General features: G+C 32.9%; 1 protein-coding gene across 1 annotated transcript in view; it reads right to left on the reverse strand.

Moving 5' to 3' along the window:
• PCDH15 (protocadherin related 15) overlaps positions 1–27,946 on the reverse strand; it is a 1,888,416-nt gene that overhangs the window by 1,113,595 nt on the left and 746,875 nt on the right. Inside the window, exon 4 of the mRNA XM_030941310.1 lies at positions 22,002–22,053. The gene's annotated coding sequence lies outside the window, so the exon portion shown is untranslated. The remainder of the gene's footprint in view (positions 1–22,001; positions 22,054–27,946) is intronic.

Below are 27,946 nucleotides of genomic sequence, written 5' to 3' on the forward strand. Positions count from 1 at the left end.
TATGCAGAAAAATCTAGCTAAGATAATTGATGAAGGTAGATACACTAAACAGGTTTTTAAGGTAGGTGAAACAAACTTCCATTGAAATAAATTATCATCTAGGACTTTTATAAATAAGAGGAGAAGTCAATGCTTGACTTCAAAGCTTCAAAAAACAGGCTGATTCCCTTGTTAGAAACTAATATAGCCTATGACTTTAAGTTGAAGCCAATGCTCACTTATCATTCAGAAAATCCCAGGACGCTTAAAAATTTGGTTAAATCTACTCTGCCTGTGCTCTATAAATATAACAAGGAAGCTGGATGACAACACATCTTTCCACAACATGGTTTACTGAATACTTTCAGCCCACTATTGAGACCTACTTCTCAGAAAATAATAATAATACTAGTAATAATATTCCTGCTTACCCACAATGTTCCTGGCAACTCAAGACCTCTGATGTGGATGTACAAGGAAGGAAATGTTATTTTCATGAATGCCAATACAATATCCATTTTGCAGCCTATAAATCAAAGAGTAATTTTGATGTTCAAGATTTGTCACTAAAATACATTTTATCAGACCATAGCTGCCATAGATAGTGATTCTTATAATGAATCTGGGCAAAGTACATTGAAAACTTGCTAGAAAGGATTCACCATTTAGATGCCATTAAGAACATTCATGATTTATGGGAAGAGGTCAAAAGGTTAACACCAACAGGAATTAGGAAGAACTTGATTCCAACTTCATGGATGACACTGAGTAGTTCAAAACTTCAATGGAGGAGGTAACTGCAGATGTGATAGAAATAGCAAGGGAACTAGAATTAGAAGCAGAACATGAAGATGTGACTGAATTGCTGCAATCTTATATAAAACTTGAACAGATGACGAGTTGCTTCTTATGGATGAACAAATAAAGTAGTTTCTTGAGATGGAAAAAACTCTTGGTGAAGGTTCTGTGAACACCTTTAGAATGATAACAAAGGATTAAGAATATTACATGTATTTAGTAGATAATGCAGCAGCGGAGTTTGAGAGGATTGACTAATTTTGAAAGAAGTCTTGTTTTGGTTAAAATGCTATCAAACAGCATTGCATGCTACTGAGAACTTTTTTTGGAAAGGAAGAATCAATCAATGCAGGAAAATATTTATTTGCCCTTGCATTTGTGAGATTACCACAGACACCTCAGCCTTTAGCAACTACCCTCAGCAGTCAGCAGTCATCAACATCAAGGTAATACCTTCCAATGACAAAAAGATTACCAATCACTGAAGTCTTGATGATCATTAACATTTTTAACCATAAAGTATTTTTTAAATTAAAAAAGCTTTCTAGATATATGCTATGACACAGTTAATAGACTAAATTTTAGTATAAACATAATTTTTATATGCACTGGGGAAAATTTTGCATAACTTCTTTATTGCAATATTGACTTTATTGTGGTCTGGAGCCCTACACACAATATCTCCATGGCATACTGTTTTTCCCCCAAATATTTTATCACCTAAGGAAAATACCTACCTACAGAATAAAGTGACAATTATCTAATTTCCACAATACAAATTAAAAATACAAGTTCTGTGGTATTGGACCATGGATACGATGCACGTTATTTTTAACCAATTTACTTTCTAAAGAACATCTCTCTGATGAATCATTTCCCTGAGGCAAATGTATCATTGAAATTTTCAATAACACAACTTCCTGCACTATTAAACAGTGAATATCTAAAAGAAACAAATAACATATTATTACTTATTAATTATATGAGCATATATGCACATACAAACTAGCTTGGGTAAAATATAAATATTTTAAAAATTCAATCACTTAGTTTAGGAGAGAAGTACTGAAGAGGGCATCTATATTTTGCCAATATCCAAAACTATTTATATAGTTTATATCTCTTCCATCACCAGCACTTTCTCAGTAGCATTCAATGTTAATAGTTTCCTGTGAATTATACTAAAAATTTTCTAAGCATTATGTAAGAAGCAGAACATACTGACAGCATTTATTTGTTCTGTGAGAGATAAAACAATGAAATAAGATTTAGAAGTTCTCTCTGTCTCTCTCTTTTTTTTTTTTTTTTTTGAGACAGAGTCTTGCTCTGTTGCCCAGGCTAGAGTATGCTAGAGTATGCTACAGTGGCATGATCTCGGCTCACTGCAACCTCTGCCTCCCAGGTTGAACCCATCCTTCTGCCTCAGTCCCCCTAGTAGCTGGGATTACAGGCATGTGCCAACACGACTAGCTAATTTTTGTATTTTTAGTAGAGATGGGGTTTCGCCATGTTAGCCAGGCTGGTCTCAAACTCCTGACCTCAGGTAATCCACTCGCCTCGGCCTCCCAAAGTGCTGGGATTACAGGCGTGAGCCACTGCGCCCGGCCAGAAGTTCTCTCTTAAAGATCTAGTAATCAAGCAACTTTAGGGAAAATGATTTACAATGTGTTTACCATCTAGAAATACTTTGTTTCCTTGTCATGTGTACATAGCACTTTTTCCTGTTGTTATTTACAAATACAAATATGCAGATATTCCACAGAAGAGAGTCAGAACATGTATGAGTTAATCAGCCTAGAACTGTCCTCCATTTCTATTTACCCTGGAAGGCTCATTCCATTGTTTCAACTTTGAGGAGATTCAGAGATTCTCAAGACTTTGAAACCACGGTGGTCAGGCGCGGTGGCTCAAGCCTGTAATCTCAGCACTTTGGGAGGCCGAGACGGGCGGATCACGAGGTCAGGAGATCGAGACCATCCTGGCTAACACAGCGAAACCCCGTCTCTATTAAAAAAATACAAAAAACTAGCCGGGCGAGGTGGCGGGCGCCTGTAGTCCCAGCTACTCGGGAGACTGAGGCAGGAGAATGGTGTAAACCCGGGAGGCAGAGCTTGCAGTGAGCTGAGATCCGGCCACTGCACTCCAGCCTGGGCGACAGAGCAAGACTCTGTCTCAAAAAAAAAAAAAAACAAAAAAAAAAACCACGGTTATGAATATATTCAAATTTGTTTTTTATATTTTTCTCTAAAATGCATATGATAATGGCACTTACATAGCAGTGATGCTGTGAACATAGGTGAAATTATGTATTTATTTATATTTTTCTTCAATTTTTAAGTTCTGGGACACATGTGCAGGATGTGCAGGTTTGTTACATAGGTAAATGTGTGCCATGGTGGTTTGCTGCACAGATTAACCCATCACCCAACATCCATTAGATATTCTCCTTGATGCTTTCCCTCAACTTACTCCACTCAACAGGCACCAGTGTGTATTGGTTCCCCACAAGTGTCTATGTGTTCTCATAGTTCAGCCTCACTTATACGTGAGATCCTGCAGTGTTCGGTTGAAATTATTTATTTGTAATTCTTCACTGAAATATTATTTTATTTGGAATTAATATAAATACTGCTTTGATTATAAAACTATATCCTAGCATCAAAACATCAAGTGATGATTATAAAAAGCAAACATTATAAAATGTTAACATTTGACAATTGCAATAAATGAGTTTCTGATTGAAAACTTTACATTCAAATGTAGCTAGTTTAAACAACTTCGCGTATGTTAGAATAAAGTAAAGAGCGGACCACGTGCTGTTGTGTGTGTGTGTGTGTGTGCGCGCATGTATGTGTGAGTGTTTAGTCTTTGTTTAGGTATAATGATGGCATTCCTTAGAGATAGTAGTAACAATTCATCATTTTCTCAAGGTGTGTTTTATATATGCGCTAGGCATTTTACTTGTAATATCTCAAAAATATTTTTACAAAAATTTCTGGTAAATACTACTAACTCAAGCTTACACATGAGGGAGCTGAGGCTTACCCAGTTTAATTGACTTTTTAAATGATACATACTTAGAAACTGACAAAGATTTTATTCAAACTAAGAGCTATCTTGTTCTTAAAGACATTCATTATTCAATAAACGTGAAATCAGACAATAATAAAACATTTATTGTAATAAAATAATGTTATCAGAATAGAAAAGCAGACATTCTTAATATAAAATGATAATAAAAATCTTTCTTAAAAGTCCTAAAACTGAATATTGGTTTGCTTTCTTAAGGTAAAATATTTAATTTATGTTAAATATATTCATATTTTAGTATAAGATATAGTTCATAATGAAATTCACATTCCTGTATTATTATATATAACCAACATGAAAACTAATATATATTTCTATAAATCCATTAACAAATACTAACATACTGATCTTAATTTTATAGCTATAGTGTTAGTAGTGAATATTATAATGTCTTGGAGAAAAGTTTGCAGATAACTGTGATCATCATGATTTTTTAATGTTACCATTTTTCCATATTAGCTTCAAATCTCATTAAAAGTAAAAGAAAAATACATAGAGATTCAGCTAAAGTTTCAGTTCTTCTCTATCTGCACTGTGATCACTACCTCACTAAAGTTAAATGTGTGAAGTAGATCTATGTATGTTTAGAAAAAATTTAAATCCTGATTCAATATTTTTACACCCAGAGCCCTTATGAAATACCTTGCATACCACACCCATCATTATCATCATCAACAACAGCTAAAATAAAATGTGCACTGTGAATATTTCCTGGAACTATGATTTCCTTGGCTTCCTTAAGTCTCAGATTTAAGGTTGCTAACTTGCTAATCAAAACTCCTATGCAGATGAGAGCCAGCTTTAACTTCTACAGCCCTTATGGCTTTAACATGATGATTTACAAATCTATCTGCATATAAGATTTTTCAGAGGAGTTTTTAAGCAATTTTGATGCCTCCCCACTCCATTCCTATAAGCAGATCAGTTAAATTGGTGTTCTAATTAAATGTACCTGCCAGAAAACTACAGTAAATATCATTCCTGATGGAGAAATTTAGAAGCATTCTAACAATTGAGTAAAACAAAAATGCTTACTATTGCCACTTTGTCTAAAACCGTAAAGTTGGTTCTAACCAAAGTAGCAAGAAAAGCAGTAAAGTGTAGGAAAGAAGGAACAAATTTTAGTTTTCACTAAGGTTAAAAAAAAAAAAAAAAAAAAAAAAAAACTTGTTCAAAAGAATGTATTTTTAGTTGGAATGAAAACTGACTTTTTTTCTTATCTCACATATTAAAATTGGATACAATAATCAAAATTTGTAATGATGGACCTAAATCAAAAGAAAGTATATTAAATTATACATTTCCACATAAGGAATGAGAGAAGTGCATACTAGATTCTAGAAATATTTATGTTAAATGGCATATATAAAGGAAAACTCTTATTCTTTAATGGGATAAAACATAAGATTTTTTAAAACATGTGTATGTAACATTTGATTGACTTCCTGTTGATGCCAAACAAATTACATTATGCCATCAATACTTCAAGCGAGTTGTATCTAAAGGAACAAAAGAATACTCCTGTAGGTTCTCTCCAAGAATATTTTACATCTCAGATAAAATTTCCTCTAAGCTTTTGGATGGACGTACATAGGCAGGCTTGAATTTAAGCTCTCATTGACTTCCAGCATCCTTTCCGACTTTTAAAGGGCACTTGAAAAATGAGGAAGTAAGGTGTCTGTGATCTGTGGTGGTTTCATATGCCTCTGATACTTTTGTTTTTTCTCCAGGGTAAAAGGAGAACAGAGTTTCATAGCAGGAGCGCTTTAAGGAATTACTCAGCGGGGCCAGCAGGAATTAAAGAGGAGTGACAGGCAGACCTGTTCGCCTCTCTGAAAGAATGAATTAAGGAAATGCTTTTGCCTCTTCTCAGCTTTAAGGCATATGAACAAGGTCTCTATAGAGTTTTTCAGAAGCAGTATTTAGTTCATTTTCTATTTGAGTTACAAGTTGTGGACATTGAGTAAATAGTCTGTGCTTTTCTTTTTTCAATTAATAATTTGAGAGCTTTGCACATATTAGGGTGTAGAAATAGCAAGAAGTCCCTCATTCATGATTTAACAAAAAGACCTTTTGTTTTTTGCTCTTCTATATATTGCCTCCTAAATTTGGATTCCTGATGCAAAGACTTCAAAGTTAATTTGCTAAGTGGGACATCATGATTAACATTGTGAATCATCCGTAGTTATAGATGATACTGTCTACATCAAAAAACAGTGTACCTGATACCTATCCAATATCATAAATGGATTAGTCTCTACCTCAATTTTTAAAGATTACATCGAATTAGAGAATAAATTGAAATCATAGTCAATAAACTGGTGGGTTTTTTTCACATATCTCTGTCTTAAAGCTAAAGTTTTAAGTATTAAAAATATATTTTTGTTTATAATTGTTTTCTCAAAAGTGTTTTGAAGTAATGGGCAGGAATATTCCCATTTAAAGTTTAAATATTATATATAGTGCAGTAGTAATACATATTTGAAAATATAAGTGCCATGAGGGCAAATTTCTTTTCTGTTTTGTTCCCGTCTATATTGTCAGAGTCCAGAAGAGCTCCTGGTTCCTAAGAGTGTTCATTTGATAAATGCGTAAATATGCATTATTTAATACCAAATTCATATGATAGTATTTTATTTTAGCATGAAACAATAGCTTAAAATAATAAGAAAAGAGAAAGGATCTCATCTGTTATTAGTAATATATTTAAGAAATGGACTTTTAAGAATATCACATTTCCAGTGTTGTGAATAGATAAAGTGAGCAATTATTTTCATCTTTGAGCTAAAATAATTAAAGTTTGCTTCATATAGCCTGTTAGAGTTTCCCATTGTTACCTTTTAAAGTAATATTAAAGGAGCTACTTTTTTTTTTTTTTTTTTTTTTTTCCCCCCGAGACGGAGTCTCGCTCTGTTGCCCAGGCTGGAGTACAGTGGCCGGATCTTAGCTCACTGCAAGCTCCACCTCCCAGGTTCATGCCATTCTAAAGGAGCTACTTTTTAAAGGATTTTCCCCCATAGTCTCATAAAGTCAGAAAATATCTACTTCCCCACAGTTTTGTTCTTACTGTTTTCAAGGAACCACAAAGGGATTTTGGAAGTTCCTTATTTAAAAACAGATGCAAAACCTAATTAACTTTTTCTTTAAGGCTTCAAAGGACAATGATTAAAAGTAAATTTTATCACCACTGGCCCCCACAAATGACTAGACAGCCACATAAGCAATCTAATAAATGAGGAATCTCATTCTTTCTAATAATATGTTATATTTATATTTCAAAAACTTTTCTTATGTTTTACTTAAAATGAATAATGGATGTAAAAAAAATAGATTAAGAATCTGCTATTCAGTGATTATACTTAGTTTTCCATTTTATTCCTTTGCAGTCCAAATTTGATGCAAAATCCACAAAAAAAAAAAAATACCATTCATAATAGACATGTCCTCTTAGCTAATTAAAAATATAGCAACCCAAAGATCTCCTGGTACAGTCTTGGCAGTTAGTTCTATAAGAAGACGAAGACATTACAAAGTGAATTAGAATGATGTACTATCCCCATAGCCATGAACAGTCAGTTTTTATGTTTAACCAGATTATGATGTTGACAGCATTGCTGTCCACAGAGTGCACATAGTACATGTCAAGTTGATTTTATTTGTAATCTAGCTCAATTAGGTACAAGGAAAACCATAGTAACTAAGCTTGAAATGATGCTGTCAGAGGCATTCCCTCTGATATATTTTGTCTTCCCAAGTTGGAGTTCAGACCTCAGAGAAAGTGTTTTTTGTTTTTGTTTTTGTTTTTTCCTCTGGACCAAACCTTATCTTCCTATCGTGTAATCATCCAGGGAAAACTGAAGCTAACGGCTACTCTCTTGAATTTCTTCTGGCTTATATTCAAAAACTAAACTACTGCCCTTAAAAAATACTTAAGCTTCACTAGATGAAAAGCTTTTGGATGGTTAAAATAAAGGTGTTTCAAAATATTACCTCCAAATAAAAGTAAAACCTATTTCAGAACTGCTATAAATATATATTGTATTGCTTTCCAAAGAAAAGGAATTTTATAATACATTTTAACTGGATCTTTTGAATGAATGATTACTCTGAATGAATATTCTTAGAATATACTCTAAGTATCCTAAAATCTAATTTAGTTCAGTTTGGAGAATTTCCTCCAGGTAACATGAAAGAGATAAATAATATCTCCAATTCAAGCGTTATACTTGGGTCGGAAGCATCTTGAAGTAAATATGACTGTCTAACAACCATTCATTTTCATATTTATATACATCACCAATAAAAAAGACTTCCAGGTAAAAGGAAAGAGTAATGCATACAGTATAGATTCCAGCATTTTTATGTGCTATCAAACTTCATTATACTATAGAAATTCATTACTATTTACAATCCGGAAAGGAAATGACTTTAAAACACAATGGTTCATACAAAAACAAACATATCACTTTCAGAGTATTTTTCAGTCATGACTTTCTTCAGCTATCAGTTGATAAAATTGATTGCCAGTTTTTCATATTCACAAATTCTAAAAGTAAACCACAAACATTAAATTGGTTTTGTTGTGTGATAACTTTCTATAATTTATATAAGTGGATAACGTCTAAGTTGTAGTCCTTATTGGTGGGAAATTATTTTATGTTTCAGCTTAATTTATTGTTTGGAGATAACTTATTTATAACAAAAAAGAAAATGTAACATGGGAATTTCATTAACTCATGTGGACTACAGTGAGGTAGTATCATGAGACTTATAATTTTATGTGGCTCAAAGTGGTACAACTGCACACTCAAATCAGTTTTACTGTAGCCAGGTATCAGAGTAACAAGAAAACAGTTGGAAAACATGTTCCAATACCCTTTTATTTATTGATTTTTTGGTAGGTAGTAATCTTATATCTATAAAATTACCTTTGTTAGATTAAGTAGTTTATATAGGAGATAAATTTAGTGCTGGGGATAATTTCAAAAGAAAAGGTATCAATACTAATTGCAAAGAGAGACAAATCAAATAACCACACAAATTCACATTGTACTTTACAGTAAGATTTGGTGGAGGAAAACCAAACAAAGTAGCACTGACTTTTCCAACTACACTTAAAATAAAAAATTGAATGAAGACAAAAACATAGAGTCATCATGAGCAGAATACTAAGATGGGTGTGTGTGTATGTGTGTGCCTGTGTGCATGTTTCTGACTTTTATCAATAGTTCTTACACATATTTAATCCCTCAGGACCAGATTCTCAAGAGTATAAATCTTTTCCACGCTCAAAATCAGCATTGGGACAGTGTTTAAAATCTCCAAACACAGTTTCAAGAGAGAAACAGGGTTTAATGAGAATATGTGGGACTACAGAGAGACACGCTGAAGTGAATAGCCAAATTGTTTGAAATGTTTTGAAAGTAATAGTTTTCTCAGTGTAATGTGAATTTAAAATAAATATGATTCTATGTGCTCTGAGAACTAAAGCCAAATTCTTATTTGTATATCAATCGAGTTATTTTACTATTTTCCATTTCAATCTTTTAAAATATACATTAAAATGAGTCTTGTTTCAACTAGATATCTGGCTTAAAATGGAGTATTTCTCATGTAATTTTATGTAAAAAGTCACCTCTAATTCTCTATTTCCTTCACTCTGTTTCCTTGTCCTAATAGTTTTAATAAGTATATATATAACATTCATTTGTTAATTTAGTCTCTTCCCTCAAAGATTATCAATCCCTTGAAAGCATAGGTTTTGTTTGTTTAACTCACAGCTTTATTGCCAGCAACTGATAAAATAAAGCAATGACTGATCTTGAAAATTAGTTAAATTACCAAAAATCAAGTTGTTGATTTTTGGACTAACAGTGGTAAAATGTACTAAACTAGCAGATATCCTATTCCTAGAAAAATTCATACTTGCAAGGGCTTCAAGAAGGGGGAAGGGAAACAAACGAGTTTGAGCACTTGACTGTCATGTGAAATCTTGATAGAGGTCATTTGAAAAAAATAATAATAAATTTTACCTCAGTATAATACTGCCACATCAAAATCATTCTATATGAAACAAATTATATTAGCATTAAAAGACTACTTTATAACTACTCCACTGGGAAGAAGGCAGAGGTTTAGAATTTTGCTAGCTTTGGTCACAAGCAGATTAACAGGACAAAAACAAAATATAGTAGAAAGGAAATAAAAGAAGAAAGGAACAAGAGAAATAATTAAAAAGAAATGTCATCCCTGATACTTCATAATGGTATAGAACAACAAGTGGTAAACATAGTAATCAATATGAAAATAACATAATTTTAAGATGATTGCAAATTCATCTGGACACCAATTATGTTCATTATTTGGGTAACCATAAGACAGACATAGAGTTATTTCTGGAAATTGATTTTGTTTCTCACTATTCCATACATCCTGAAACTTGACAGCAGGGTTCTATGAGAAAAACTCTGACAACACAATAAAGGTCAAGTTCCTACATACGGGAAGAAAGAGATCTTAAGGACATGATAAGGATAAATAAAATGTGAATGCATTTTTTTTTTCTCTTCCTGGCTTGTAAGGATGCATCCAGTTATGCTTTCCTTATTAAATTTTTAACATTTTAGGATATTTGAGAGAGATAGTTAACTTCATCTAAACATACCCAACAAAATAACAAATACACATACACAATCTCTCTCACTTTTTCTGTCTCTTCCCCTGCCCCCAACTTAATTTAATAAGCTATTTCAGAATAAATAATTCAATGACTTACATTCTTACCATTTTTTTTTGTATATCACAAATATAGAGACAGATTATTATACCAAAAGTTAATGGCAGTAAGTTCAAAGATATACATAAATGAGACATTTCATTTATAGTTAATAATAGGAAAATGTTTAATCCTCTAAGACCAGGAGACTGATATCTTTTATTTTAATTTTTAAAAAATAATTTTCCACCATCCAGAGAAACACTTCTTAAATTGACTTGCAAACTTACAAACTAAAAGACTTTTTGGCTTTTCTCATTAAATGTCTAATATTTTACTTAAGGGAAATATCAAACTCCTGTTTTTAGAGTTTGCACCCGAAAACACACCTAAGAATTATTAGCTATTTTACAATTACTTAGTTGCCTTAAGAATGATCTAGTTATTGGTCAGGTGCAGTGGCTCATGCCTGTAATCCCAGCACTTTGGGAGGCTAAGGCGGGCAGATCACTTGAGGTCAGGAGCTTGGAACTAGCCTGGTCAACATAGTAAAACCACGTCTCTACTAAAAATACAAAAATTAAGCGGGTATGGTGGGACATGTCTGTAATCCCAGCTACTCAGGAGGCTGAGGCAGGAGAATCGCTTGAACCCTGGAGGAGGAGGTTGCAGTGAGCAGAGATCGAGCCAGCCTGGGCAACAGAGCCAGACTCTGTCTCAATAAAAGAAAGAATGATCTAGCTATTATTTTTGCCAGGTTTCCTTTCTCTCTGTTCTGTTTACTTTGGAAAGACAGATTTTGAAAGGCAATAAATAGGCTTTTGCCATTTCTGTCCACATTTCTAACGTAACAGAAATCTATATGTATATTAAATTGTGACTTTTGTGTGTACGCAAACATACAATCTTGAATAAGGCTCTTTTAAATGTCTATTCTTTTAAAAATCACGGGTGTTCTTTTTATTTCATGTGCTAGTTTGGGACAGCAAAGAACTAACAAAATCCCCCAGCGACTATGCAAGAAAGAAGGATAGGGCAGAGCTCAACCAAGAGCACTACCAGTTTTTGATTGAAAGGAAGCAGACAACTAGAGTTAAGCAGAAAGTCAATTAGGGCACCACTTCCTTTGCACTTCTGGATTGAATCCAATTCTGCTGAAACATCTAAAATTGATAAATCGAAAGTCTCTACGTTTGGTTTACTCTCCTAGGATCTTTTTGGAGCACATCATATCAACAGATCCTTGCAATTATTAATTAAGTCACATAAAAATTTCCATGATGAAGAGATGTCTTTTGAAAACATACATATTTATAGTATTTATTTTGTATAGATTTATATAAACAAACTTGATATAGATACAATGGTTAAGTGAAGTTCATGAGTTGAGATTCTAAGTGATTATATCACTTTCTCACCCTAAATTAACTGATTCATATGCAAATTCATTATAATCAAATTTCATCATTCTATTGTCAACATCATTTTAACAATATAGTAAAAAATTATTATAAGGAAAATCATAAAAATTTAAAACTAGGTCAAAAGACTAATGCAAAGTAATTTTAAATTAAATGAGAATAAATTATAAACTATTCTCTATTAGACAAAATTAAGAAGAAATGCATTTTTTGAAAATTAATAGGTATTTCATTTGAATATTCACAATGCTTACCATGCAATGCTATTAAAAATGGGTGGATTTCATATATAAGAATAAAAGTCTGGCCTTTTTTAAGTTTCACAGTCTTAGTCCTTCCTTCAGTGAAACAGTTAAATAAAATAGTTATTTTATTTAACTACAAAATAAAATAAAAAGAAACTATAAAATAAAATAAAATAAACTATAAAATAAAATAAAAATAAACTGTAAAATAAAAGAAAATAAAACTATACATATTCCAGGCAAAATGATAACTTGTTTCTATTCAACAATGAAAAACAATTTCTATCTTGTACATCTTTAAGAATTTCCAACTAGATGTCATATTCTGCTCTCCCACAATCAAAGTCTGGTATTCAAGAATTCCCTTTAGGAACTGTCACTTATGTCTCTGACTCTAAAGGCTGTCCACAATGACTGTTTTTTAAATAGCTTTGTTGAGTCTTAATTGTCGTACAGTATATTTCACATATGTAAAACATACAATTTGACAAGCTTAACGTATGTAAACATGAAACAACCGTTACAATCAAGATAAAGGACATATGTGTCACCCCCAGAAGTTTCCTCAGACTCTGTTAAACCTTCTCCTTCTACTCCTCTCTGCTTTTGCCATTCCAGACATTCACTAAACTCCTTTCTGTCACAATAGATTAGTTTGGGATTTCTAGAATTATGTATTTGTGGGCTTATAGAGCATGTACTGTTATTTTTGTCTGACTTTATTCACTCAGCCTGATTATTTTTTAGATTTATCCATGTGGGTGGGTATACCAATATTTCTTTTCCCTGAATTATGAATATTCCAATGCACTGATGTACTATAATTTATATATGTGTATACACATCCAGCTCTTGGTGGACATTTTGGTTTTATTATTTTGGTGCTATTACAAATCAAACTAGTGTGAACTTTCATGTATAAATCTTTGCATACACATATGCTTTTATTTCTTTTAGGTACATACTTAGGATGGATTGGCAGGTTCATATGGTGGGCATATGTTTAATGATTTTAAGAAACTGCTAAGTTGATTTCCAAAACAATTGTGTAATTTTATTAGTTTTAGAAATTCTAATAGATGTGTGGTGGTATATCATTGTGGTTTCAATTTGTAATTCCCTAATGATGTTGAGCACATTTTCATGTTGTTATTTTTTATCAGTATATCTTTTGGGGTTAAGTGCTTATTCATTTTTTTCTTTTTTCTTTTAAGTAGGTTATTTTATTATTTAGTTTTGAGTTTTTAGTACATGCTAAATGATATATGTCTTTTACCGGATGTGTTACTGGGAAAAAGACTTTCTCCCAGACTCTGGTTTGACTTGAATTCTTTTAATTGTATTGTGAGAATACAATTAGAAATTGGTCTATCTTGTTAAATGTTCCATGAGGTCCATTTGACACACACAATATGTTATTAATGATGGCTCCACTAAGCCATAGATATTAGTATAACAATATCACAGAGCAAAAGCAAGCTATGTGTAATATGCATCAGTGACCTGGCTCATTGAAGAATTGATGACTCTCAAAGTTTAAGAATCTCCTATTTTTACTTTTTAGTACAGTTAATTGGTAGCAAAGTAAAAGTGCAGAAAAATGATCCTTGATGTGAGACAGACCTTTGTGCATTATTAGTTCTCCTAATCATGTATAACTCTGTGTACTTTCTTGACATGCATAGAAGGGGAAATACTGTATTATGGATTGTTGGGGGACTGAATAGTATAGTCTCTGAGTAAGTAATTAGTACATTCTAGGTGCTTCCTTATTATCAATAGCATACAATAGCATAATGATGAGGAAATCAAAAAATCAAATTCCCCCAAACACACACACACAACAGAATACTTCATATAAGGAAATAAAGATCAGAAAGATGTAAATTGTTAAATATTTTGAAAGCTAATTGTGGAGATCAGGCATGATCTATATATACAAAATTAAGATAGTACAGAGGCTCTCAAATTCTCTCTGCATATGAAAAAGAAGTCTGATAAATCCACAGATGAAAAAGTCTTCTTGGTCTATATTACGACTACTTGAGAACCCTCAAGAACTCCAAGAATTCTGAGATGATACGTCATCTATAATAACGTAGGTCATAAAAATGATTCTAATAAATTTGAGAGGCAGATATGAGGTACAACAAGGTTTTTAATATATTAAATATATTGAATTAATAGTTCTTACATTTTTTAAAGAGAATGTGATATAAATAATCACTTTTTTTATTGTGAGAATAACCCTAAAATCTCAAACACCATTCATATATGAGAGGGCAAAGTACTTCATTATCAAAGATCATAGCACCCATAGTATTGTGATAAAATTAGAGAAACATTAGCCACTGAGAAAAAGTCAGATAATTTTACCCTTTTATTTATTAAATGATAAAGTGGAAAAATATATTATAGAAATATTGTGCTTTGAACATTGTTTAGATTGAGATAATACAATTCTTAGATAAATGTGCCCTATACTCCCTTATTGCACATACAGAGATCAAGTGTGCCTTTGGCTTTTGAAGTGAGGAGATCACTTTAATGAACTTAGATGATATGATAGGTAACTATGAATCCTTGGTAAATAACTTCAAAATAAAATAATGTTCCCCATCATCACATGAGTGTGGATAAAGATGTAGCTGTAATGGCTTTTCATAAATAAGTGCAAAAGAGGAAAGCTGATACAACTCTAAACATACATGTTTAAGAAGTATGATTAAGTCTCTATGATTCCAAAAAATATTCTAGAATTATAAGATACGTCAATGAGTTTAATGTCCAGTTAGGCGAGTCAAAACAAAGCAAAAAGATAAATGTAAATAAAATATAAAATTTAATAAAGAATATAACTGTGCCGTAGTGCTTAAGTCTACAAATGGCAATTTCTACTTAACACATACTACATGAGATTTTTTCTTGTTTTTATGAGAATGAGAAAAACATTAGAGAAGAGAAAGGCTTTGAGGTCCCATGTGCTGCACAGCTTATTTCTTTTAGGCTCCATTTTTGACCTTCACACATCCTCATGAAGTTAAGAACAGAATAAGAAAACACAAGAGATCATTAGATCGGTAGAGTATAACACTTCACTTGGGATACTATTCGTCTTTATCCATCAAAAATAATTATTATTTTTCAGCTTCCTACAGAATATACAGTGGCAGGCCTGGCACATGTCATCATACAAACTGATTATAATTTTCTTGACTTTGGTGCTTGCAACCATCTACATAAGATATCTTGTAACTCATCTAGACCTAAAGTTGTCCTCTTTCTCTGAACAATTACAGCTGCTATAATTCAATCTTCAATAAAACACATGAACTCCTGCTTAATTGTATACATACACAATATAAAGCTATTGGATCACACTCAAAAGGATGAGCAAGTCAAGGAAAGAAGGGGGTCATATTAAGAAAAATAATATCAGAAAGGGAACCTTATCCCATGTTGGAAATTAGTGGTCCTTTTGACATCGATGCACTATAGGAAATAGAGGACATGGTTGAGAAACACATTATCAATGTTCTAAACAAAATTCAAAAGGCAACTGAAAATTCGGAATTTTTATCATGTCTTTTGAGTGCCAGACCATCCTGTCTATTCTATTCAGATCATTAGACAGTCTGGAAAAGATTGGGATGTTTTTAGAGGAAATGCTGAGAGAAAAAATAGGCAAATTCTATCTTCTAACATACATTATCCTAATATGTGAGTCAGTAGCCTTGTTAGCAAGGTCACTGTATTGGGAGAGAATTTTCTAACCTTCACACCTACTTTAGTGCAAAAGCAACATAGAATTCATATCTAGCAATCTCTCCTGAGATTATTACAGTTTCTATGTCTGATCAATAGCAAGAGGATGGTGAATAAAGGTGTGGTCTCTTCTAGCCTACAATATTTGCGAGAAGAAAACTTAGATGGAAGAGTGATATATTCAGAGAGAGGTGTTTTTGGTATATAAGATAGGTAAATGCCAAGGGCAGAGTATGGTCTCTTGCCTTCACATGCCTTTGAGAATTCAGAAAGCCTCATCAAAGTAAACTTGGTAGTTTATTATTGTCAAAAAGAGGGGCACTCTGAATTCTAGCTTTTTTAGCAGTCATAAGTTCTTACGTGTCATACACATCATCTTAGCAGAGAATTTAGCTAATAAGTGGATCAAAACAGGTATTTGTATCAGGGACAGGTGGTTTTGAAGAAGGTTGTAGAATGTGCCTCATTTTTTATTTATTTTATGTTTTTACAGCCAGCAGGATTCAAAATCAGACTTCATCACAGTGGAAAGTGCTGGTCACTACTGTGCCCTAATCAAGGTCACAAATCATGTAGAGACTCCGACTTCAGATGTAAAGGTCTGGGGGAAAAACGAATGTCATATCAAATAATAAAGGAGGCAAAGGGCATAGTTCCTAACTTGACACGTTTTTATTCATATGATCATGAGGACTTTCTGAGTTATACAATACCTGACACTTCTTGTTCCTCACCCCACATACATACACCCCCAGACAGGACTTTAGTGAGAGAATTTGGAGGAAGCATTGACAACACCAAAAGACTGAGCATTTTTTATTCAGAAGAGTCCAAATAATGCACAGGTCAACTACTTACATAATTGGATTTATTTACTTCTCCTCCCTAGCTAACAAGAATATGGAGGTTTGTGTTGTAGGCTCGATTAGTTACAGTTTAAGTAAAATAAATTTTACTTTCTCACTAGATGGAATATTTAATTTTGTCAATAAATTAGTGTGATCTAACTATAAGAATAATGTGAAGTAATTTCCTTGAAAACAAGGAAAAATATGTTAAAATTAAAACCTATGGAAAAAAGCAGTGAATAACAGATAAAAGAAGAAACACAGTATCTAGTAAATTAAAAATGCAAAAAACATTCTCAGGAATCAAAAGAAAAGAGTAACCAATAATTAAACAAAAAATATTGAGATGCATGGAGGGTTAATCTGGAATATTCTCTCACGAATTAGAGAAATTAATGAAAAAAGAATGATTGTAAACCAAAAATTAAACAAACAACATTGAGATGCATGGGGAGGATTGATCTAGAATATTCCATCACTGAATTAGAGAAATGAATGGAAAAAAAAAGTGATTGAGAATGAAAACAATAACAACTTTTCTTTTTTTTTTTTTTTTTTTGAGATGGGAGTTTCACTCTTGTCACCCAACCTGGAGTGCAGTGGCGCTATCTTGGCTCATTGCAGTCTCTGCCTCCCGGGTTCAAGCAATTCTCTTGCCTCAGCCTTCCATGTAGCTGAGTTTATAGGCACCTGTCACCACACCTATTTTTAGAAAATATTTTCCCTCAATTTAAAGGAAATCACATTTTAAAAATTTCATTTCCAGGCCAACTTAATGAGAAATGTAACATAGCACATCTCCTTTTGGACTTTTCAAACGTTCATGACAAAGAAATATAAAAGATTGAGAGGGAAAATCACCCAAAGATATTGGAATTAGATTGATAAACTATCTATATTATTAGACACTGGGGTATATTAGACGGCCCTCAGCTTGAAAAGTTTCCGCTTAAAATTTTTATTCCAGCAAATATGTTACACCTGTTCATAGTAAATAGGAATTTTGAAATATGCAAAATAGGAAATTAAAAAAATTCTAAAAAATACACTGAAAACCAAAAATGGTAATTAATACTAAGATTAAAAAAATATATAAAATATGTTCTATAATGCACTGAAAATGAGAAATTTAACTGTAAATGTTTGTGTGATTACCATTAATTGAAAATACTATTTATTAAGCATTTGCTAAGTGCCATTTAGCTGAATATTTTAACTAAAATAATATATTTAATCTGTAAATTATTTGCATGAGGTAAGTCCTCACCCCAACTGTTATCTCTGTATTCTCACTGATGATTTAAAAATGCTAATAAAGTAACTTGTCCTTGAGCAGAATAACTTACTTGGTTAGTGTGTATGTGTTTCAGGTGTGGGGGTGCATTTCCATGAAAAAGCATATAAATATTGTTAAAAAATTAAAACAATAAAATTTTAATCCCAGATTAAATTAAATTAACAAATACTGAAAAGGAATTGGGTATGTAAACATTCTCTATTCCTCATTTTACAAAATAGAGAGTAATAATTTCCTAGATTACATAAAATATAATAATTCATAGTTATGACAGATGAAACTGTTACAGAATTTCTGAATTATGTATACAACAGCTCTAAGCAAGTGATTAAATTAAAGCTTGTTCTTCACAGGTTCTTAGAATGTGACTATAGGGAGAAGAAAATCAGTTATTAAGTTCTAGATGAGTTTCGTTGTGATTGTAGCCTTGCTTGTCTAATCATCTGATCACTGGATAAACAGCATTTATACAGTCTGTAATCTCTTTGCTTGCTGTTTATAATAAGACACTTATTATAATACATTATCAATTAATTTCTTGATAACTTTTGCTAAGCAGGTACATATGACATGATCATTTTAGTTATTTGAATTCAGAAGCATTTTTGTTTTTTGTCTATTGTCCCATAGAAACATAGTCCATCTCACCAGAAACTTGTCATCTAGCTGGAGAGACAACACTAATACAATGTATTGTCAATGGACAGGCTATATAATGTGTAGGGAAGAATTTAACAGTCAGGCTTGAAGAAAACCTTAAGTGATAGCACAGGTAGAAAGGCATACAGAAATTATTTTATGAACCACTTAAGCCAAAACAAAAGTAATGTGGGCCAACCAGATTTAGAAGTAGAGGATACAGCACAGGAAAGAAGAAATACAAAATTAAGAGGTTATTCAGATTGACCTAAAAGTTGAACTCCAAATTTTAAACATTTTGTTGTTCAAATATCAATTATTGATTATCTATACCTGTAATAAGCACAATGTTGAAAGTGATTTTTATTTCTGTGTTAAAATTTCAGTTATTCCTTTGGACAACTAGAAAGACACCAAATTAATAAAGAAATAAAAATGGCATGTGAATGCAGGAAGTCTGCTTATTATAGAGCATTACAAAAATAGGAGAGATAGAATTAGCCAAAGCAAGCAACTTCTGCTTGCTTAATGTCCTCTGGGCCTGTACGTAAGAAGTAGTGAATGTTAAATATTCTAAAATATTTTGGAAGCCTGCCTTACCAGCACTGATTAAAAGAACTGAATACCAAATGTAACCAACAGATTTCCTTTTCATTTATCTGCTACTGAGAATACTAAGTATTTTCTTATCTCCGTCACTCTTAGAAGTTCTCTTGCAACGTGACTGTCTATACATATTCATCACTCTGACAGCAGAATCAAGAATAAAAATTCAGATAAGAAAGCATGATGTGCATTCTTTTATCTTTTAAATATGGACATACATAAAAATAGATATTTGAAGACAGCTTCTTAGAATGAACAATAAAAATAACTATAGTGTATCCTCATTTTACCCTGATAAGAGTAGAACAATGGCACATACTAATCATTTGGACTGTGGCTATTCATAATTCCTCTTCTCCTAAAAGTCAGTCATGAAGGGCCCATCTATAAGAAATCTTAGATTTACTGCCCCAGAGATTATACTTCTACAGATTATTCATAGCATACTACCACTCAGGCAGTAGGAAGAATGATCTAAACACTCAGGTTGAAGACTTTGGAAATCATAGCAATTCTTGAGCTGAATGTCTGGGTGAGGCTTCATTGTACTATACTCAGACAAATACCTCAAAGACAAGAGATAATTTAATATTTGAAAAATTATTTCACCACTACTGTATTTTTACACCTTCTGTTCTCTGAATAACAGCTTAAAGAAGAGGATTTTGCCCCCTTTGCACTGTTGTCTCATTTGTCAGAGACCAGTAAGATTCTTTAAGTAATTTAACTATATGATGCCAACTAATAATACTCCTAAAAGAGGCAAGAAATTTCCTCTGCAAAACATTATTTTGTTTAATTTGGGATGTTTTTATTGCAATTTGTCTTTCTGTTTTGGTTAATAATTATTTTGGGAACCAAAGAAACAATAGTTCTTATTATTTTGAGGTATATGTCACTAAAAAGAACAAGCTGAATCAGTCAAGGTTTTTTTTAGCCATACACATTAATCTACTTTTCTTTTAAAATTTGATTATTGGTGATAATATAATTGAAAAATAGCTAAGGGTATCTAAGGGTAGATATATATATTTTGAGATGGAGTCTCACTCTGTTGCCCAGGCTGGAGTACAGTGGCACGATCTCGGCTCACAACAACCTTCGCCCCCTGGGTTCAAGCGATTCTCCTGCCTCATCCTCCTGAGTTGCCAGGACTAGAGGCGTGTGTCACCACAGCCAGCTAATTTTTGTATTTTTAGTAGAGACAAGGTTTCACTATGTTGGTCAAGCTGGTCTCAAACCTCTGACCTTGTGATCCACCCGCCTTTGCCTCCCGAAGTGCTGAGATTGCAGGCGTTAGCCACCACGCCCAGGGGTATTTTTAAGGAAACAAAGTAGGTAAACATAAATGCAAATCAGTTATTTTTTATTTAACTTTCAATTTTATTTTACTATATTCAATTAGAAACATGCATTGAAAGTATATTCATAAAGCATTCACATCTAATTTTGCCTCCTTCAAAAACTAGAGGAGAAACAGCTGAGACATACAAGTTTGAAAAGATTCCAAGTTCTTCTACCCAGCTGTTGACTTTTCTGAAAGTTCTAGTGAGAGTATAAGAATGAAAACATGACTGAAATAATGAACTACAATGCTTCTTCCTTGATTTATTCCCTAGATTAAGGTGCAGCTGAATTTCCCAGCCAAAAAAAGAAAAATAGCTTAGTTCTATGAACTGGATTTTTACTTGTAATATGAAGGCCAATTCATGCCAATAAGATGTTTTTAAAAAAATATTTCTTCTCCTTAAGTTTTCCTAAAAGCAAGGGCCTTGAAGATTGACATTTACTTTTCAGATTTTAATATTTCTGCACTTTCTTCCTTCCTTTTAGCAAGCACTCAGGCAGAAAAACATTGGTTACATGAGTCTCTTCAAAGAGAAAAGAACCACAAATAAGTGATCTGGCATATCCAAATGCTTTTGTTGTTAAATGCAATATTTTCCCCTTATAATATACAAAGTAAACAACAACAACAACAACAAACCGGGATTTCTAATATTAAAATCTCAGGTAATACCTTAATTCAATTTAATATTAGGTGCTTTAATATGACTCCAATAAGCAATTACATATTGAGAAAAAAAAGCCATACACATATATTTTAAAAAGAACTCTTTCAGTGTCTTACTATAACCCAAATTCAGATTTTAGATTTTATATTTTTCCAAATATTGATTACTTCATATTTTCCCACGATCTTGCTCCTGTGGCTGTTGGATTTGGACAAATGTTTCTACATGAGTTACATTCTGTATATCAATTGCTGCATGACAGTTGCTACATAATATGTTGCCAAGACAGTCTTTGTTGGATGGCAAATAAATTAAGCAAAACCAACATTGTTATTCTGCTTCAAACAATCGACCCTGTACTTGAATAAACCAGCAAATAGTGGACATCTCTATACAAGTGGGTTTTCAATAAAAGGAAAGAACAATCACAAAGTAACTGCAACATAAAAAATGATAGTTATAACTTGAATTCAAAAACCAACAATCTACTTATGATTCTCTTTAGAGATACAGTTCTTAGTTTGTAAACTGTTGACATGAAATTTTAAACACATACTTGAATATTAAATAAAATATATCATACCTTATTTGCAGGTCTTTGGAATGGTATTTCAAAAACATGACAACGCAAATTCCTGTAAATAAAAAGAACTTATTCAGTCAAAGATATTTTCTAATTTGAATTGAAACAGCAATTATGCAGTTATTTAAAAGAAAACTATTTGTTAACTACTAAATATTTCTTTGTGACTTCTGGTGTTTATATATTTTATAGCTTGTTTTATATGTTCTTACAGCCAGAAACAAATGTTATAGATGTGTGTACCATTAGAAATGTGTTAATTCTAGTTAAATTTTGCATTCACAAAATGTTTTATCTTTAAGTGCTTTTAGATTCAGATATTAGATCATTTTGGAAACCAGTTCTTCAAATTTCACAAGCAGTATGGAAATAATGCATAAGGCATATTGTGTTTAGATTTGATATACTAGTTATTTTACCTAAAACTGAGAAATAAATATAGCTGAATATATTTGATGATTACACCTGGGTAATAAAATAGCTTATAATAAAAATCCTTCTTTCTGTATAATATAGTTTGGATATCCCCTCTAAATCTCATGTTGAGATGTAATCTCCAGCGTTAGAGGTGGGACCTGATGGGAAGTATTTGAGTCATGAGGGCAGATCCCTCATGGCTTGGTGCTGGTGAGAGTGAGTTCTCACAGTGTCTGGTTGTTTGAAAGTGTGTGACAACACTCACTCCCACTCTTTATTGCTCCCACTTTTGCAATGTGAGATGCCTGCCCCTTCTTCACCTTCTACCCTGATTGGAAGCTTCCTGAGGCCTTCCCAGAAGCAGAAGCTGGCACAATGCTTCCTATACAGACTGCAGAACCACGAACCAATTAAACCATCTTTTCTTAAAATGTAGCCAGTCTCAGGTATTTCTTTATAGCAATTCAAGAAAAACCTAACACATTTTACATATATTTAATATGCTCATTTATTTAAAAATGGAAGAATGATATATTTCACACTGCAATATTTTGAAGAATATCAAAGTTTTGGATAAAATAATACAATAATAAATTAGGGTTATTTTCATATCTTGAAAAAACTATAATTTATTTTGTGGGCTTTGAGAGAAGATATTTAAGTTAATACTTAAGAGAAGATAATTAAGGAGTATTCCAGGATGATAATCACACTATGTTTTATTTATATTTCCCACATTTTTCAGCAACTCTCACTTCTCTCAATAAATAAGATACAGAAATAATCCATTGTATCATTTTTCTAGCCAGTAAATACCTAGTTAAGTACTTATTGGAATACTGAATTTTCTATCCAATAAATACCTGGTTCAGTATTGTCCTAAGCAGTATTTATTTACTGCCTAGAACAAGGCAGACCCCTATGAAAGCACTTTCCTTTTGAAAATGTAGTCCCAAGGAAAACAGTACAAGAAATATTTTGAATCCTGAATATATAGATAACATATAGAATGAAAGATTATAGTTCTAACCATAGTTTCAGTATAACATGTCCATTTAAAAAATACAAAACTGGTAAATTAAAAGAGTAGATGTGTATTTCTTAATGCAACGTGTTTTACTATAAAAGCGAAATCATATATGGTACAATAAGAGACAAAGGTATAAGATCATAGAAGAAGGAAACTTGGAAAACATTAAGACTGAACTCTACATTTTTCTGCAAGACAGAGTCTTGCTTAAGGTCATGCAGCACATTCATAACAAGATTGGAATCAGAAGCTCTCATAAAAGTAACGATCGCCATTTAAAAAAATTATTATTATACCAAAAGAAATTCAGCTGTATGAATTTCCTATAAATAATTCGCTAGAGTATTTATTTGTGGAAATTAGATGAATATAAAGTGGATCTAAGTTATATCCTAATACATTAAGATGATGTAAATAAATGATGCCGAAATAGTTTATCCTTAAGGTATTTTTTAATTTGTTAATTTTTATCTTAATATTTCAAATATTGTTATTTATCACAAGGATATGAAAGTAAATATCTACTTAAATGGTGCTTTCTTTTTCAGCTGTTTCTAAGTATGAGAAAATAAATTTATAAAGTTTATAAACTATCCCAGCAATGGTTTTATTTTTACTTCATGATAGAGATTAAAGATGATTTCTCTCCTTCCTTCTTTCTTTCTTTCTCTCTCTCTCTCTCTCTCTCTTCCCTTTTCCCTTTTCCCTTTTCCCTTTTCCCTTTTCCCTTTTCCCTTTCCTCTCCTTTTTTTTTCCAGATAGAGTCTCACTCTGTGGCCCAGGCTCAAGTGCAGTGGCCCAGTCTCAGCTCACTGTAACCTCTGCCTCCCGGGTTCAAGCAATTCTCCTGCCTCAGCCTCCCAAGTAGCTAGGACTACAGGTGCCTGCCACCACGCCCGGCTAATATTTTGTATTTTAAGTAGAGAGAAGGGGTTTCACCGTATTAGCTAGGGTGGTCTCAGTCTTCTGACCTCGTGATCTGCCCACCTCGGCCTCCCAAAGTGCTGGGGTTATAAACATGAGCCACCGCGCCCGGCGGAAGATGTTCTATTTATAGTTGTATTACTCTTATAACTTTCTAACAAAGGAATAATGTATTTTTCAAATATGTATTTCAGTAGAAACTAGGTAATTTTTAGAGTTGCTTAAAATTTGCTGTGCATTCCCATAATAAAATGTTTAAAAAAAAAAAAGACATTTAATCAAAGCCTCCTTAAAATGTTTCTCAATTGTAACAATTAGTATTCTTTATCTGCCTATGCAATTAATTGTAAGAAAAAAAATTAAAATATATACACCCACAAAAGATTTACTGTGTTGTTGTCACTAATTGTTTAAATTTTTTACTTACTATTTAAGGCATGTTCAAACTTATTGATCACTATATACCAGGTGAATCTGGCATCTTTCTAGGCACCTGGAATATATCAGTGAACACATTTTTAAAAGTTTTTTACTTTGGACTTACTTGGCAGCAATACCCAGGAAATAAACAATGTGCAACACAAATAAAACAAGTAACTTACATACAATATTCGAACGTGACAATTTTAAGGGGAAAAAATGTCAGTGTAAAAAAAGAAGGTTGTGAGTAGGGTGGCTGAAACTTATAATATTTAATAAATAGGGCAGATTGAAGGAGATGTGAGCAAAGTCTTAAATAATCCTTGTTGATTTTATCTAAAGTTTAGGATAAGTTTACCAGTATTTAGTTAAGGTGGTAACTAAATAAGTGATAAAAGTTAAACTTGTTTGCATTTCAAAAGGAAGACATTAATTTCACTCCATTACTTTTACAAATAAAAATTGCATTCTACAGATTTCTTCAGGAACGCCTTTGACATTAAAAAGCATTACTATGATTTGGTTTTTTAACACCAACATCACCAAGATATATTCCAATTTGCTTAAACAAAAAGTATACATATGACGATGGATAAATGGCAACAATACATTGTTCTAGATATGAATTTCACTACTCAATAGGAGCATAGCGTGGAAATTAACCTTCAGTGACCCAGTTTATGTCTCAGTCTCAATGTAGTAAAGTTGTCACAAAATATTTTACTTTCAGAATAAGCAAGCCAAGCTACCAAAACTCTCTGCCCTTTATCTTGTAATTAGAGTATTACGATAGTATTGGTCACCAGGTAATGTTCAGATTGCTTTAGAAATTAATTATTAAAAGATGCAGCACTAGATTTACACATTTAGGGTATCATTTGTGCTCTAGACCTTGTGATAACAATAACCAAGTGAATATTAAAATAGAACAAAGCGGCCAGGTGTGGTGGCTCGTGCTTGTAATCCCAGCATTTTGGAAGGCCAAGGCAGGTGGATCGCTTGAGCTCGGAAGTTAAAGACCTGCCTGGGGCCGGGCGCGGTGGCTCAAGCCTGTAATCCCAGCACTTTGGGAGGCCGAGACGGGCAGATCATGAGGTCAGGAGATCGAGACCATCCTGGCTAACACGGTAAAACCCCGTCTCTACTAAAAATACAAAAAACTAGCCGGGCGAGGTGGCGGGCGCCTGTAGTCCCAGCTACGCTACTCGGGAGGCTGAGGCAGGAGAATGGCATAAACCCGGGAGGCGGAGCTTGCAGTGAGCTGAAATCCGGTCACTGCACTCCAGCCTGGGCGACAGAGCAAGACTCCGTCTCAAAAAAAAAAAAAAAAGACCTGCCTGCCTGGGCAACACAGTGAGACCCCCCATCTCTACAAAAAATTAGCCTGGTGTGGTGGTGTCTGTCTGCCAGCTACTCAAGAGCCTGAGGTGGAAGGATCGCTTGAGCCTGGGAAGTGGAAGTTGCAGTAAGCTGAATGACAGAGTGAGACACTATCTCAAAAACATATACATGAATAAAATAAAATAGGACAAAGCTAGAGCATTAAGGTTACGGTTTTCTGGAATTGCTTAATTGGTACAATTTTATTGCAGAACTTCATCAACCAGTGTCAAATCTCTATGAAATATATGTAATATTGCTTTTGAATGTAGATTTTGATGTTTATAAGGCACAGAGAATTTTATCATCTGGTGGCAATATACATGCTAATAATGTGATTTATTCATGAATTTGCCTTATATTTTAGCAATTGACATACACACATATATTTATTTCATGACCACATTATTTTAGAGATTTACTCCTACCTTAAATAAATGTCATTTTTTTCTAACATGTAGTCAATGTAATTTACCTGGCACCTACCTAGGCAGTCTTACGTAGTCCTTATATGACTCATATTATAATCCATTACTTCTATAGAAAAACTTAACTGAAAATGACTTGATAATGCTTGTGAATATATAGTTAAGATCCCTATTGCCTCTTTTAATAAATCGATTTGAGCAACTAAAAGTGAAACATTTGTAGTCATTTATTTCAAAAGTTCTAGGAATAAATCATACAAAAAATATTTGGAAGATAACCTAATTAATATGGAATGGATTAATTTCTTCTCATCAGAAAATCTTAATTTTATAACTGTGCATCTGAAGATCTTCTATATAAATATTTATTAAGAAAATTTACCAAATATTCATATTAATAAATTCTAGTTCAAATGATTTTTTTTTTTTTGCAATATTACAGGACCCATTCTTCCAAAAGCTCATGAAATCACAGCTTCAAGTTCACCTGCATTTTAATGTAACTGAAACAAGCAAACAAACAAATGACTGTCTCATTTATATTCAAAGAATGAATCTTATTTTATATCTTGATATTGAGTTGTTGGACTTAATAAGTTCTATACCTACTTTCATATATTATCATGTCAGGTAAAAACAAATGTGGATGCACATGTCATTATCCTATTTGAAAGAGCTGATACGCCATTGATATTGTTTGGCCTTTTGTCCACACCCAAATCTCATGATGAGTCATAATCCTCAATGTTGGGGGAGGAGCCTGGTGGGAGATGATTGTATTATGGGGTCAGATTTCTCCCTTCTTATTCTAATGATTGATAATATTTTCTCAGGAGATCTGGTTGTTGGAAAGTGTGTAGCACTTCCCCCTTTGATCCCTATCTCTCCTGTAACCATGTTAAGAGATGCTTTCTTCCCCTTGCCTTTCTGCCATGACTGTAAGTTTCCTGAGGCTTTCTCAGCCATGCTTTCTGTACAGCCTATGGAACTGTGAGTCAATTAAACCTCTTCTCTTTATAAATTACCTAGTCTCTGGTAGTTCTTTATAGCAGGGTGCAAATGGGCTAATACAATAACAAACCAGGAGATATGTCATTTCTGGGCGAAGTATCAGTGCCCTTACTGAGGATGTGTATGCCCCCCTCCCCCAAATGGCCGTAATCTGCTCTAGATAAATAAATTCATGGAATGTCTGTGCCTTGGCTATATTTTCTCATTAGCTATTTATTTTAATCATCTGAGAGGGAGGGAAAGAGCATGGACTTCAAAGACAGCCATAGATACGCAGTTTTGCGCTGCAATTTTAGCAGTCACTGTACTTGGGCAAGCTGCTTCATCTCCTCGAG

This window comes from Rhinopithecus roxellana, chromosome 11 (genome assembly GCF_007565055.1).
Source record: "Rhinopithecus roxellana isolate Shanxi Qingling chromosome 11, ASM756505v1, whole genome shotgun sequence".
Lineage (NCBI taxonomy): Eukaryota > Metazoa > Chordata > Mammalia > Primates > Cercopithecidae > Rhinopithecus > Rhinopithecus roxellana.